This window comes from Pithys albifrons, chromosome 6, assembly GCF_047495875.1.
Source record: "Pithys albifrons albifrons isolate INPA30051 chromosome 6, PitAlb_v1, whole genome shotgun sequence".
Taxonomy (NCBI): Eukaryota; Metazoa; Chordata; class Aves; order Passeriformes; family Thamnophilidae; genus Pithys; species Pithys albifrons.
In genome coordinates, this window is record NC_092463.1 from 19677756 (window position 1) to 19693027 (window position 15272).

At 35.3% G+C, this 15272-nt stretch overlaps 1 protein-coding gene across 6 annotated transcripts in view; it reads right to left on the minus strand.

Annotated features, from left to right (window-relative positions):
• Nucleotides 1-15272, minus strand: part of FLRT2 (fibronectin leucine rich transmembrane protein 2) — a 68802-nt gene that overhangs the window by 44827 nt on the left and 8703 nt on the right. The window contains exon 1 of one of the 6 annotated variants that reach the window (XM_071557724.1): nucleotides 10484-10509. The exons of the other annotated variants lie outside the window; for them this stretch is intronic. The gene's annotated coding sequence lies outside the window, so the exon portion shown is untranslated. Of the gene's footprint in view, nucleotides 1-10483; nucleotides 10510-15272 lie in introns of those variants that run through there. 6 annotated transcript variants of the gene reach the window in all.

Below are 15272 nucleotides of genomic sequence, written 5' to 3' on the forward strand. Positions count from 1 at the left end.
AAAGAGGGCAAAAAGGGGTAAACCAGACCATCAAAGGCAGAGGCCATCACCAGACACGTTGGAAAGCCCTGAAGACTAAAGCATTGAAGAGAGCCTAAACTCTTAATTGTTCATGTTTGTAAACAAGTTTCTGATCTTCTGCCTAGCTCCTGATTGAATAAGAGTTGGTTTATTCACGCCCATACAAGGGAATGTAGAATTTATTATTTTTTTTTAATCCAAGAATGCCCTGTTAAACATAAAAATAGCTAATACTTGTTCTGACCAGAAGTTTTTGACTTTATGGATGTTCTGTGGCACTTGGTTCAGTATGGTTCTTACCTACAGAGAACACAATCACTTTAGCATGTAGTTGTCTTCCAATTCCTTGATCTAACAAAAAAGGCACTTTGGAATATTCTATTTCTCCCTATATACCTAATAGTTTAGTAATATAATATCAGCTCCTTTTGGACATCTCCCTTCTGAGCTAAATATAGTTATTTTGTGTAGTATTGTGAAAAATGCATGTTTCCTTTGAGGGGGAGTGGGGATGAGTGATGGTGTTAAAGCAGTAAAACCAAATACAAAAATATCTCTCTTGCTCTTGAGTGAAATTTTGAAGGAATAAAGATATTGAGATTTTTATGGGATATTTCATACAAAGATCATCTTTAACTGCATCATGTTTAAGTGTTTTAGAGAAAAGACAATTCACTGACGCAGCTTTGAATAAAATTTCTGGGATCGGTTAAAATTTTTAACCAAAAAGGACAAAAGGTTAAATGACTTGACCAAGTAAGCTCTGTGAGTCAGCAGCAGATGAAGAAGAAATAAACCCCAGGAGTGAAATCTCATCTTTTTGAAGGCAACATGATTTTCCCAACATTTTCTACATAGCCAGGATTTCACTACACTAATTGTGATATGATTCTGCCTCCTCTAATCACTAAAGCACAACAGCTGTAAGTGGCTCTTCAGTTGCTAAATTTTTAAACTCTTCAGTTACTAAACTTTTAAAGGCTGTTTTGTTGGTGGTGCTGGTGATAGTTTTTGCCCACTCATGTACTTGATTTCACATGATTTCACAAAAGTGCTTATCAATCATTATTTCAGTAATATAAGCCTAGGCAAGTAACATGATTTAAAATTTACTGACATTATAATCCCTTTAAATAGTTCCAGCATAGCATTAACTTATTATAGAGAATGAAAATGACACTATAATATGGAAATTGAATAAAGTAAACTATGAATTAAATTTCTGAAAAAAGACAGATCTTATTTCAGGCTATTTGCATCCTAGAACATGATGATAATGTGCAATATTTGTGTACTTGATTTAGAAACACTTCAGCAATTTTTGTTCATATATATGGGACTCATTCTATTAACAATGGCAACATATTCTATCCTAAATCTTTCAAAACTGTGAATCAAATAAAATGAAATAAAATGACTTTTTTATCAATCTGGAGAACCTTGAATATGCCAGCAGATTTAAATCTTCCTCCTTTTCAAAGCAACATAGCTGTTCAGATATTTACTCAAAATAGCTACTTTTTAAAAAATCATTACTTAACAAACTTATCACAAAAATTTGTAAACACCAGATTGCTTTTTGTGTTTTTGTAGCAACACTCAAAAATTAGTGGAAAGCCTGTACATCTTCAACACTTTCTTGACAATCCTAATAATTTTCTGATAATAGTGACCCTCCAGATTTTTGCTCAAAATGCTTGAGAAATATTTGAAATGGAAGAAGTGATTCTTTGATTTAACCAATATATTTTTAACCAATTCAGATGGGCATATTTTTCCAGTGCAATTTTACCCATGACATTCAATCTGGACATCCACAGTTCTCATATTACTCAGATAATGTTACTGCTATTAATAATCTGAGCGAACCTCTGAGTTTGAAGGCATTGCACAGAGCTGCAGATGATGGCTGCATAAAGGTCATTATTTTAGTAGGTGTAACATTAAAAATACTGGAAACTCCATACACATGACTTTGTTCTGCCGTATGGTTACCTTCAAAAAGCCAAAAATGAATGTGACAGGAAGGATACTTGCAGGAAACATAACACTATATAAATGACACTCTAGTGCAAGCTAAGCTTATGGCAATATAAATATTGATGGTATTAATGCCACCTAAAGTATCCACCTAAAGTACTCAAGTATAAAATATACCTCCCTATCTTGCGTGCAGTGTAGCAGTTTTTCTCAGCAAGGCATTTCTTCTCTTGCAATGTTTTATTTCAAACTGATTTATTGCACTGAAGTCCACAAGGAAGGAAAAGAAAATTGAGGAGATGCACAGTGGAAGTAAGAAAGGACCAGGAAAAGAAAGAAGAACCAGAAGCATGCAGAGTGCAATAACATAAATTATCACAGCATCTTTCCAGAGGTTTCTACAATACACAATTTGAACTGTTGGCTGCAATATATGTGCTTCTTGTATGTGAATGTGGTTTCCTGAAATGAATGGATATTTAGACATTTGTAAGGATTTAGCAAATAAGGCCTACAGATATAAGATCTGGAGTTATTTACATAACAGAACTTATGAATAGGTGCCTGGACAAAAACTCTGCCGGTGTTCAAAAGATTCTTAATGTTATTTCTGTGCCCTGTGTTCTTCTTAATTGCTCACTCAAGCTACAGTTGAAGACAATGATGTTGTAGTTAATGCACTCTATGTGAAAGGAGAGAGCCTAGGATAAGGCTCAACACTAGCCAAACCTTTTTCAATATTACAAATGACAAAACTCAGTTAATTAACTTTTCTTAAGTAACAAGGTTACCTTATGCCAACTGTACCTGCTCCGCCACTCCAGACATATTTTCAACACTAATACATCGGTGCTTTGTCAAAGCTAATTTCATTTGTGCCTAGAAATGAGGCTTACATAATTTCTTGGAGACTATGTAATAACTTGCTTTTAGAAAAATATCCTCATGTTCTGCTTATCTGTCAAAGCTTAAAAGAGTAAAGATAGCATTCCTGCTAGTAAGACAAGTATCATGATTTTCAGTTTCTCAAAGAACACTCAGCATTCCTCAGTTGTTTGGAGTTTTTTTGTCTAATTATGTGAAAACAAACACATTTTAAGAAAGGCAATTTTTTAGGGTCTTGAAGGATTCAAGTATATATGCAAACTACCTGGTTTTGCAAACTTTCTTTAGATCATCTAAGTGCAAGGTAATTTTTACAGTTTTGATAAAAAAGGCTAACATACATGCCTGAGCCTGCATTATACTCAGAACTTCTATATATTATATTAGCTTAGATTCCAGGTGCCTGTTAATATCTTTTTGCCTCCCTCTGAGATGCATTCTTGTCTCAGTGCCCATGTTTCACGATGCAGAGAAAGGAGAAAAGGAATACATCCTCTTCCAGTGGCTTGTAGGACTTTACAGCAGAGTTAAAACTAGCCAATCAAATCACAAGTTAAACATTTATATGTGGCTATTTATCAGATGGATGTTCCTTTGCATAAGAGAAAGCATAAAGACCTCATAAGCATATTAAAATTTTAGCAACTACTCTATGATGCGTTTGAATTAAGTCTTTATTAACCACGGAAAGGCTAGTCAGAAGTTATCCCATTCCTTTGATGTCAGTGTGAACTATTTCTATTGATTTTGCTGAAGGCCAAACCATTGCCTAAGTCTCAGACTCCAGGAACTTTAATCACTTATATTAAAACAGAGATTCTTAGCTATTTCAACGCTATTAAGCCACACAAGTACCTAAAAATGGACTACATCCAAATTAAAAAATTACCTGTAACAATGGGCTGATATTAAATTTCAATGGTTTATGCAGCTCAAAATAGTACTTAGGACAACAAATAAGTAATTCTTCATCAGTTTAGATACCCTGTTCCACCAAATAAAAATGTTTTATTTTAATTTTATTTAAGCATTTCTAAAATTTTTGCCTAATTCTGAACATAATACGGAAAGGAAAACTTATGACTGTTAAATTTAAAAGGAATGGATTGATCATTAATATCTTATATTCTCTTTAATCTTGTGTTTCTCTGGAAAGCTAATCAGATCAGATTCTCTAGTAGACTGTTCACGCCTTGATTCACGTCCTGAACTAGCATAACTAACCTAATGATGAGACAGTTAAGACCAACTGAGGAGTTGCATGTTCAAAGTATATATTCTAGCACCATCAGATACACTAAATATCACATTAATAACCGGATGCCATTATTCTGTCCCACTGAATCTTACCCACTACAATACTGCAGTATTTTCAGGAAACACTTGAGAAGGAAAATTCAGAAACTGCAAAAAATATTCCAACATTCTTTATTTGGGAAATTAGTTCGAGAAGTTTTAGTATAGAGACAAGTTGTGCAATTCATGCAAACCAAGATGTTGGAGACATGCATTAAACTTTGCTTTGAAATAAATCTTAATTCCTTCCAAGTCTCTCTAAGGAAACTGGTTTTGACAGACTGTATTTTGCTACTGTTTCATTTAATTATTCATATCAACATTTACCAAGGGAGGTTAGTCTTTCCTTTACTTCTCATTGCACACCAGACAACCTGCTGCCTATTCTTATGACTTTTATTAGTTTATTGCTGTTGTTTTGTGGACTTTGCAGGCAATACTGCTACAATTTAAATTAAAAAAAAAAAGTCACCTTGAGCTTCAGAAAGGACTTTTATTTCAAACTGTCTCAGATTTATATTTTAGGTCATACTATGTTTTGAAACTAAATCTTTCTCACTCAAAAACCTAAAACTATAATGACTGGTGCTTCTTGAGTAACAAACTTTTGTGTGTTTAAATATATGTGGAGACCCTTCAAAATATCATGTTCAAAACCAACTGACTTTGATTGGGATTGAAAGTATGCAGAATTTGAAGAACTTGACCTTAGCTGTGGAAAGGGGACTGCTTCACAAATTCATTTTTGATCAAGCTAGAAATGGAAGGAGTCAATGTCACATGTAGCATAAAACAGAGACCTACATTTCATATGAATAATATCTTAGTCACTTTTGGGAAACAGTGGAAAGGTAGAGAAGAAATCAAAGAGACTTCTATTGTTTTTAGCATGTTTGACAGCAGTACAGATACATGATTCTTAAGCTTTGGGGAAAAAGCCCCACACTTTTACATACTTTTGAGTCAGTAATGTAGTTAAGTAAGTAATGATTAATCAACTAATGTGGAGTCAATTGTCCTCAGGAGCACTAATATGCACTGATATATTCATGAGAAAATATTCCTGACATATTGCTACAGTAGAGAGAAGAGCCCCTAGAAAGCAGTCATGGCTGCCTGGAGATCTCTGTAAAAACTGATATATACAAAAGTTGCAACAGTCATAGTCTCTTTGTTACAATATTCTTCAGATTTTCACTGTACTTTATGGACAGCCTTACAATGCCCTTTCTCTCTTCAATCCAAAATCAGTTTGTATATGGAAAAATCAGGTATTTTGAAGCTGCAGCTTCCTTAGGAATTATCTGATTACAGTTGCATTTTTAATGTTTTTACTTGGGCTTTACTTGGAATTAGACAATTCTTTTGCTGGATTTATTTTTATTATTCTCCTGTGGCCCACATACTCAAGTAGCAAAGTGGCCACACACTAAGCACAGGTATGAGTTTCTTTATGGGATGGCATGCTTATCATCAAAATAAATCAAGAAGTTTTGCTCCAACAATGTGACAGTTTTGCAGTTTATGGAATGCAATTTATTTTTACATTTATATTAAAAATAGAGGACTCTTTTTTGTTTCCCTATTACTTAGTATTTTTAATGAAAATCTAACACACTTAAAAAAACACAGATTTTTGAACATGCCCTTTGAACTAAATATACTACTAAATATTCTGTTTTCAAAAATGTCATGGATTTTCATAATTGCTTTTTAAACTACTATGGATATAGGTAGCAAGCACAAATAGGCAGACAGCTGTAGTTACCCATTTGATTTGTTAATTTACTGGTATCTATACACTGACTCATAAACCATCAGCACTTTCTGCTTTACTTCAGGCATTTCATTCACTGCCTTTCTTATTATTTACAGCCGTGAATAGGTTTTGCACTAACATTGTCAATTGGTCTGATACAAGGATACTCACTTTCTTTATGCTTTATGTTATGGACAAAGATTTGAAACCAGGAGCACATCTCTTCATTTTCATTTATACAGGTATAAAATAATGTACAGATATTAGAAGAACAAACCTATATTTATACTGGAGAAAAATAAGAGGTGAAAGAGGGACCAGTCACGCACTATTTCTTCCTGTTTCAGGCTCTCTAAGTCTTTTTCCCTTATCGGTAGTGCTACACCATGAGAAAACTTAAACAGGTAAAAGTTAAAGATTCTTCTCTATTTAAGATCAGTAATACAAACACAGAGACATAATTTTATTTGAGGCATAGCAATGTATATAAGGGAAAGAAATCAGGCTCCCCATATGACTGTCAGCAATTATAGACCCCCAATACTTACTTATAATAATCTTCCTACTGGAAATTGCCTGAAAAGCAGACAATACACTGAGCTTATGAATCCAACTTGTATATTTACATGGGAGAAAGGAAGGGGAGATATTTTTTTTTCTTTTCAGATAAGCTCTAATTTTTCCGCAGTCTAAAATGACAGCTTTGTACAGGTATCTATTAGTGAACCTGTAGATTCCTTCCTAAAGCAGCTCTTTCTGATAGGAGATGTTAAAATAAGATAGTATCATAGGATCATGAAAGCACAACCCGCTAATCTTGGTGGGAAGACCTAGGTTTTGAAAGGTTACAATAGTAGTTAAAAAGAGAGACGCAGAGAGAGAGAGAGCAAAGTTGAGAGAGGGTTACTGTATAATACATTTCTAGAACAACAATCCATTGGAAGTAACTTTTGCAACACTGTCATTTACAGTTGGAATATACAGGACAATTGATGTAATTTTGCTAATTACGTATCTAGATTGTACATCTTTATAAAGTCAGTGGAGCTATAAGTATGATCAATGCATTCATAAATAACGTGTGTACAAACCAGTGCCCTGAATTTCACAATCAGAAGGGAATTTAAAGCTTTGCAATTCTGACTGACCAGGTCTCATCTTGTATATTAATAATTCTCTGCATGACAGAAAGACATTTGATATTACTGAACACTGTAGATTATTTTGTAATGCAGCTTTCATTAAAGTTTTACATATTAGTGTTAGGCTAGAACAGCAATGAGCAGAATAAGATCACACAGAACAAAACATAATGTTGCTCATTATTATTCACACTGTTCTATATCTAGTTGCAAAAACACTATGATTAACAAAATGGACACATTTATTCTTAGACATTAACTGCCTCCGGGGTACTACTGAAATTTGTAATAGAAAAAGGCCACTAAATCCTGAATGAAAAGACATCACAACTTACCAGCTAGCAAAGCTCCATACACTTTGCTGCCCGTTTCTGTTTGGAGTCAACAGTGTAAAGTCTCACTGTAAATTCTGGAAGTAAATATTCACCTGAAAAGCAGTAACACTCAACTATCTCTGGTAACATTATAGCAATTTTCTCATGCTGTTCTTATCTTTCTTAGATAACACCAGAGCAGGCACAACTATAAGCGTAACTGAAATTTTAAAACGACAAATTGATAGTGGACCCCTGTCATTATTCTCCCAACTCCTGCAATAGAGACTTCCGGTAGAAACTATTTAATTCATTAAAACTGGTAAGTTCGAAATTTAATGCAAGCACCAAGTCCAGAGTTGCATTCATAAAAGCATTATGACTGTAGTCCTCTAGCAAAAGGAGATGAGGGTAAGGCTGGTAGAGTTTTTTAGAATCATATTACATGCCCACAATGGTCCTATGCATGTGAAAATCAAGCTTCATTAGATATAGCAATGGTGGAATGCATGAGAAATGTAATGGAAAATACATCAGTCACAATGACCATAGCAATTGCTATGAGACAGATATAAGAAACATAACAGCAGTTTAAACAGATACCTCAGTAAATTCCTTAATTCTGTTCACATATGACTTTGAAACTCCGAATTGTGTGGCAAATAACTAGAGCAGTACTGTAAGCCTGACCTTAGCCAACTGTATGACCAAGCATTTCCTTAAATCACCAGTTAAATCAAGAAAAAAAATATTTACTCTGTGTGAGAGATTTGAAGAGCAGAGTCGTCTATTGATTCAGAGGCAGCCAGGGCACAAACAGCAGTGTCAGCTCCCAGACTGCAATCCTTTTCCTTTACTGCTAAAGAAGGAAAGCTGGACTACAGTCATGGCTCAACAAGGAGCTCAACAGAGAAGTTTTCTGTTTTATGTTGTGGATATTCAGCCGCTGTAAATTGGTCAAACCCTGATTTACACAAGTGCTACACATCTAGATTCAACCAGCCTTCTGAATCTGTTTGTGCATCAGAATTCTTTGTTTGAACGCTGTTATTAACTCTTCCTCCCGTCTCCCGTTTTTGTTGCCTCTTTTATGTCAGGAAAAGTAGTGCAGAGTTTGTTTCTGATAATGTCCTTTTTACAAGGACTTGTACAATGTGACTTAGGGTTACTTCTACTTTGTCCGAACAGAAGAAGAGCATGTGGAGCAGCTTGTCCTCCTTACCAACAAATCTTTTCACTTCTGACAGAGACTGGGAAAATAAGACCCTGTTAGTAGGGGTGGATTTACCTGAGTCCACCTTTCATTTCATACACATCACCAAAGACTATGCCTGGATTTCTAATAGTAACAAAAAGACTTTGTATTCAGCAGGACAAACATTCTGTCCCTTCGTCGGCTTTAAAAATACTGCACTTCTTTTTGTTATTTTTTTTAGCCTGTTAGGAAAGATGGATCAGAAGCCGTAACATTGTTCCTGTTCTCAGTAATGAAATGTTGACTAGTAAGAAATAATTCAAGGTAGTTTAATTTTCACATGTACTTATGTTTTTCTGAATTGTTTAATAAAATACTTGCAAATCTGACAAAACTTTCTCCAATTCCCTAAAAACAATTACTTAAAAAACATGTTTAACTAAATTTTAGTGCTCATGAAAAAGGAAGACAGATATCACTGAGTGAAGCAGCGCACACAAGTTCCCCAGCACAGTTCTGCCAGTGCAGTTCATCCTACACCTGTCCTGAACTATTCACAGAGCTAATCTATGCAGTAGTTATTCCCGTGTGGGCAACTATCCATGAGAGGCTTGACTGAGACCAGCCAAATTCATCTGTCTTGTGTTTTATTACTCACAGGAAGCTTGATCTGAAAGAATTAAGGGCTAACATGTTAACTCATACAGTCCCATCTTACACTGAGCTTTTTCTTCTCCTTTTATAGTCACAGTAACAGAATTTTAGTCAGAGGCTTTACTAGACTTTATGGTGGATTACAAGTAAGCAAATAACTAGTGTTACATATTGTTCCAAATATTATTGCTACCAGAACACTCATGGAAAAGGTTGATATTTTTTAAAAAAAACTGCACACCCTCACTAACAAAGCAAGGACGTACATCTTTACTATAACCTTCACCATAAATTATCTCCTTCCTTCATATAGAGTGCTCAGACTTCATGCTGCTGCTGATTGTGGGCATTTGGTGTGCCGGGGGGAAGAGAAATGCCAATCCTTCCATATGTACATGCACAGAGAGTTTCTGCAGCTATTGCCTGTTTAGTCCACAGTATGTGCTAATTCTTGTTCCCTTGCTGTTTTCAGAATCCAGTTCTGAATTCTGACTTGCCTTCAGCTGCAAGAGGCAAAAGCATACTGCAGACTACTATGTAGAGTGTGATCAATGTTTGACCTAGCCAGTGATTTAATCAACAGGACGGCATGAATACACTGATGACGCAGAAGAAATATCACAATTCTGTGTATTACAGTACACAATGAACACTTCCTTCAGAATTTTTCTAATACGAAACAATAATAAAGACCCACTTCAGTGTCATTTGCCCCCAGCAGTACTGTCCCTATTGCTCCTCTAATTCAGTCTTTCTGTTTTTGTCACATAAGGGTTCTCTTATTTAAGATGAGAGATCCGAAAAAAAAATCTCTTATGATCTACATAACATTTTAAATAAAAAATACTATTAATTATTCCCCTTTGATTTATCCACGTAAAGCAGACTTTCTGTGTATAAATCCACTCCTGAAAGAAAAATTTGAGACTAGTTTCTCACTAATTCCTTTATCCATCCCAGCTTTATTCTGTAGCCATTTTTTCTTATGACACACATGCCCAGTTTCTAAAGTCACAAAAAATAAGGCCAAATAATAATATTAAGCCAGAAAACACTTAGAACAACTCAGATTCACAAAACCAGTAAGGCTTCTACTCTAGAAGTAACACACTCTAATACACCATTAACTCTTTGAGGTAATTCCAATGTGCCATGCCCACCACAGAAACAACTGGCGGAATGCCACAAATCCTTTCCTCTTGCCTCAGCTACTCCCCTGGATGGTGCATTGTCCTACCTCTCCCTCTCATGGCTGACATCTTCTTCTCAAAGAATAACAGCTTAGGTGGTTAAAACTGTGATCATTAGGAAACTCTGATTTCCTGCTGCACAGAAAGTTGCTTATCTCTGCACTTCATTTAGTCTGAACAATTTTGATTACTCACTTTTATCCTGTTTTCTCACAGCTATTTTCTAGTCACTTTCCCTTTCCTGCTTTTATCTTTCCTTTCCAGCATACTGCAATGCTTGACCTTCAAATATGATACGAGAAATATTTAAATGAAAATAAAAGCTTCCAGGAGCATTATTATTTCAGTTTTGATAGTATCTTTAGAATACCTGATGCCTTCAATCCACCTGACATGACAGACATAAGAGGATGAAATCTGGCTTATAGGAGAGATTCCACTTAACCAAAGAGCTAACTAAAAATTCTGATTTGGCCTATGCTGCTGCATTTATTTCAAAAATAAAGAGATGGTGAAAGAGAGAGAAACAGGAAAGAAGAATGCTGCTACCAGAATATAAATATATGTCAATAAAAGTCCCCCAGATACTGAGAGTGTAAATTTCATAGCAAGGTTCCAGATTCTTATGTTATTTCTTCTTGTAATAAACAGGACACAATATTTTAACATACCACTGAAAGAGTTAAAAAGAACACCTTTTGACAAACTATGACTATTGATCAACACAGACAATATAGAGGACTATATTTAAACACTTCTTCCCAAGACTGACAAATATTTCTTCATACGACGTAAACAACATGTGAACTGACACTGATGATACCTGAAATTTAAAGGTGTTTATTCTCTTTGTGCTTTAAAAGGATGATCTTTATGCAGCTGGTTGGCTAGACTGTAAGATGCCTTTTCTTGGTCAGCACGTGCATAACCAGACTATCATTCAGCAGCTTGTAAAATATGATTGCATATGGAATACTGATGGCCTAAGGGAAGTTCTGAATATCAGAAGTTCGTAATTAGAATACCTATGCATTTTATCCAATAGAGTTTCCATCAATGTCATAGAGATGAGTGGTTATGAATTTCAGAGTCATCTCTGCTCGTACAGACTGATTCATGTACTTTCAACTTTGGACAAATGAAGGCTGAAGAATTAAAGCAAAACCCTTTTACACAGAGAGCTCCTTATCTTTGAGGGGTTCCAAAACTGTAATTGCCTCTCTTGGCGCTTGGGATCAAACTCCACAGTTGGTAACTCATGACCTATTTATGCTCATGTCATCCATATGCTTTCGGTCATTCTGTCCTCTTATCTGTAAATTCACAGTCATACCATGTAGGATGTGTGGATCTGCTGATAAGACATTTTTGCAGGAAAGAGGATCTCGGCAGATCAACAGTTCTGTTGCCAGAGCTGCTGGCAGCACCTCTAACATTTCATTTATTCCAGATTTATAAAGATCCACTGTGCTGATCTGAGGATAGAGCTGAGTGTTTGACTTCTGTGATAATAGACCATCTAGTCGAAACCTTTATATGATATTAAATATAAAGTCAAATTGATACTGATAAGATTATCTGGTGTGGGACAGAAAACAACCATCTTGTTAGCATTGAGATTCCCATAGTTCCTGAGCTGTAGGCTTGGGTTTCCTCTGGTTTTGCTTTTGATTTTGTTTTGGTTGCTGGTGAGGGAGTTTAGCTATTTTTTTTCATCTTTATTTAATTTTTAATCACTGCATTTTACTGGAATAATTAAAAACAAAGGTTCTTTGTATCACAAGATGTGATACAACACCCTATATCCAGAATTAAAAAAAGAAAGCCAGTTGCCTCGCTTTTTTTTAAAAACTGCATTGAACAGAGTGCTACTTGTGAAAACTGTTCTCTGTTAACTATGGGAGGAAAGCACTATGGTAGAAAACCAAACTAGAAAAACTCATATACAGTTTCCATTTCAAAGTTCTGCAGAATCACTGATTGTCCTACTACCTAGTTAAATAATACAAAAAGGCAGATGCTAACTAAACTTCAAAAGGAAATACACTTTGCTAAATGGCCTTTTGCCATTCTAATTCTCTCCTGGAAATCTCTTTTTTTTGGTACATTTTGTTTGTATGTGTCTCTAAATGCATGAATGTGCATTTTTATAAATACATGAATAAAAAGTTAAAAAAGAGATTTTTATAGGACACAACATAGATAAAGCAATTAGCGTAACCTTACTGTCTGCCACATGCTCTGTCACAGATGCTTAGGTATCTCTGGGCAACTTGGCTCTGTCTGTGGCATTCAAAGTGCAGATTCTTAAAAGAATGAGAGATGGCCATTATGACTCTTTCCTAACTCATTCTTAAGTATTTTTAAAGCTACAGTGGTAGACACTTCTCTCCCTGAGTAAAGACTGTTATTCTGTTGCACAACTGCTAAAGAGTAAGATTTTGACATTAATTTTGTCAAACAGTGAAAGTAATTTCTCAAATAAGAAAAAAAAAGACTTCTGGCAAAATGCATTTTACAATTTACTGTTGAACTGTTGCAAGAAGCAGCTCTTCACTAAGCAGCATGGCACAGGGCCAGAATGAGGTATTTTAAAAATCACTGTTGGGCATATACCAACTTGATTCACAAGATTTAGCAACACAGTTGGGACCAACTCTATGTATGTGTGTATGTGATCATGTTCTGCTAATTTTAAGTTCCTAAACATATACTCATCTTCAGGGTGAGGAAATTTGTTGTTAGACTATTTGTTTTAAAAGAGGAGAAATTTATCAGGCTGAATAAGGGTCTTTTTTTCTTTGTTTAGTTTACTTATTTTGCATTGAAAATTAATTTTCTATGGGCAGTTCAAAGGATAAAATGATGAAATATTGAAAACATTTAAATCAAGAATGAAAATGTTATGAGTGTACGAAAGAGATAACTCTGAGCTGTTGGTTAGCCCTATATGTCTTTCCTACCTCCAGTTTCTATTCCTCAGTGAATAATGTGGGGGTTTACAGCACATATGAATGCAAAATGCATACAGAGCAGTAATGTATTATAAATTGGAGTGCTCCAATCACCTGATCCAGGACAACAACAATTCAGGTATCAAAGTGACTTTATTTTTTTTACGTAATTATAGCAAATTATGAAACTCAACAACAATTTTTCAACTGATATGGTTCAAGAATTAATGTTTAGTCTTGGAGCATTTGCAACTAGCTCCAAAGGCAAGTGGTTAAAGATAAGTTAAACCTAGATGAGCCAATGAGGTGGCCTGTGAAACCAGATGAACAAGACTGCTAAACAGAGTGCATTTAGTTTGATGCAAATCTCTCAATGGCACAAGAAGCACCACCTAGGAAAAACTTCGTAGATCACAAATGAAATTATAATGTACTACTAACAAATACTCCTTCATTTAGAGACACCTCATATGGGTTCATGTAGCATCTCAGGCATGAAACAGGCTCACTAACACCACTTCACTTACCAAAATTCATTAAATAATGTGCTCACATGATGCCTAGTCCATGGATGATTTTTACAGAAGTATACCTATGCAGGCTGCACCTGTGTCAAACACATATACTGCTACAATCCTAACAGAGATGTAATGTTAGTAATTTAAATTACTTGTACTTAGATATTTTGTTTTCCCATACACACATGAAGAAACTACTAATGAAAGAATATATACATTAGTATAACTAGAGACACATACTGTTGGGGTTGTATCATCTTCAATTACAGCTCAATGACATCACTTTTGGGTATGCAAATTATTACTCACATGAGTAATCTCTAATCATGAGAAGAGGGCCTGTGAAATTAACTTGCCAGTGAAAGAAAGAAGGATTGAGTCTGGAATCAAATACATTAATTTAAAATGCAGTATTACAGCTGTGAATTTCTATTTCACAAGTACAGGTAAGTTTGCTACAGACTCTTTCCACTGGCCTCTTAGGAACAATACCTCCTGGGAGCACCTCAGCTTTTCTACCCAGTATAGAAACTTCCAACACACTGGAGAAAAAAAGTAAGTTTCACTTATTTTTTGATTTGCAGTTCACCAACAAAATTGATTTTGGATTAATTATAAACACTTTGAAAGATCTCAGGGAGACCTCTGTGATTACAAAGTCACAGTCATCTCTATATGTAGCACATACACAAATTGTATACATACGTGTATATATATGTATATATCTGCACTTCTTTTTCAGAACACATATTAAATCTCTTTTTCTATCAGTATGATATTGATATAAAATAATACTTATTTTTTGTTGCATTAGTTTCCAATGACATTGTGAATGTCACCTTTTTGTCTGTAGGAAAAAACATGCAGTAAATCTTAAAGAGAAATAAATGTTTGTTACTTTGAACCTACAAGTCTGCAGCTGATGATCCTATGACTGCAGTTTGACTATGGCTTGATCTTCTGCAACCTATGTGAAGATTGAAGACTGTGCATGAGCATCACCAAAGCCTCACAGCCGAGCTTTGACATGCTGATGGAGCACTGTGTCCATTCCCCCCATAGGCAACCCTTTTTAATATGATGTCTCTTGGATAACTCTTATGGAGCAGCTCATTGAGGTACAAACTACTAGTGTGGCTACGTGGGGCAGGACTGGGAGTGTTGTCAAGAAAATCTCCAGTTTTTAGTTTAATTTCCCCTGTTATTTTTGATGGAGGAATGACAAAAGCTGCCAGTGGGAACTGGAAGTGACACTGCACATACGGATTTCAGTTTTCAGGAGGTGCTGATGAGGCTTTTCATTCAGAGCTCTGACCGTTGCTGCTCTTAATAGGTCATGTAGTACTTCCATAACATTTGCAGTA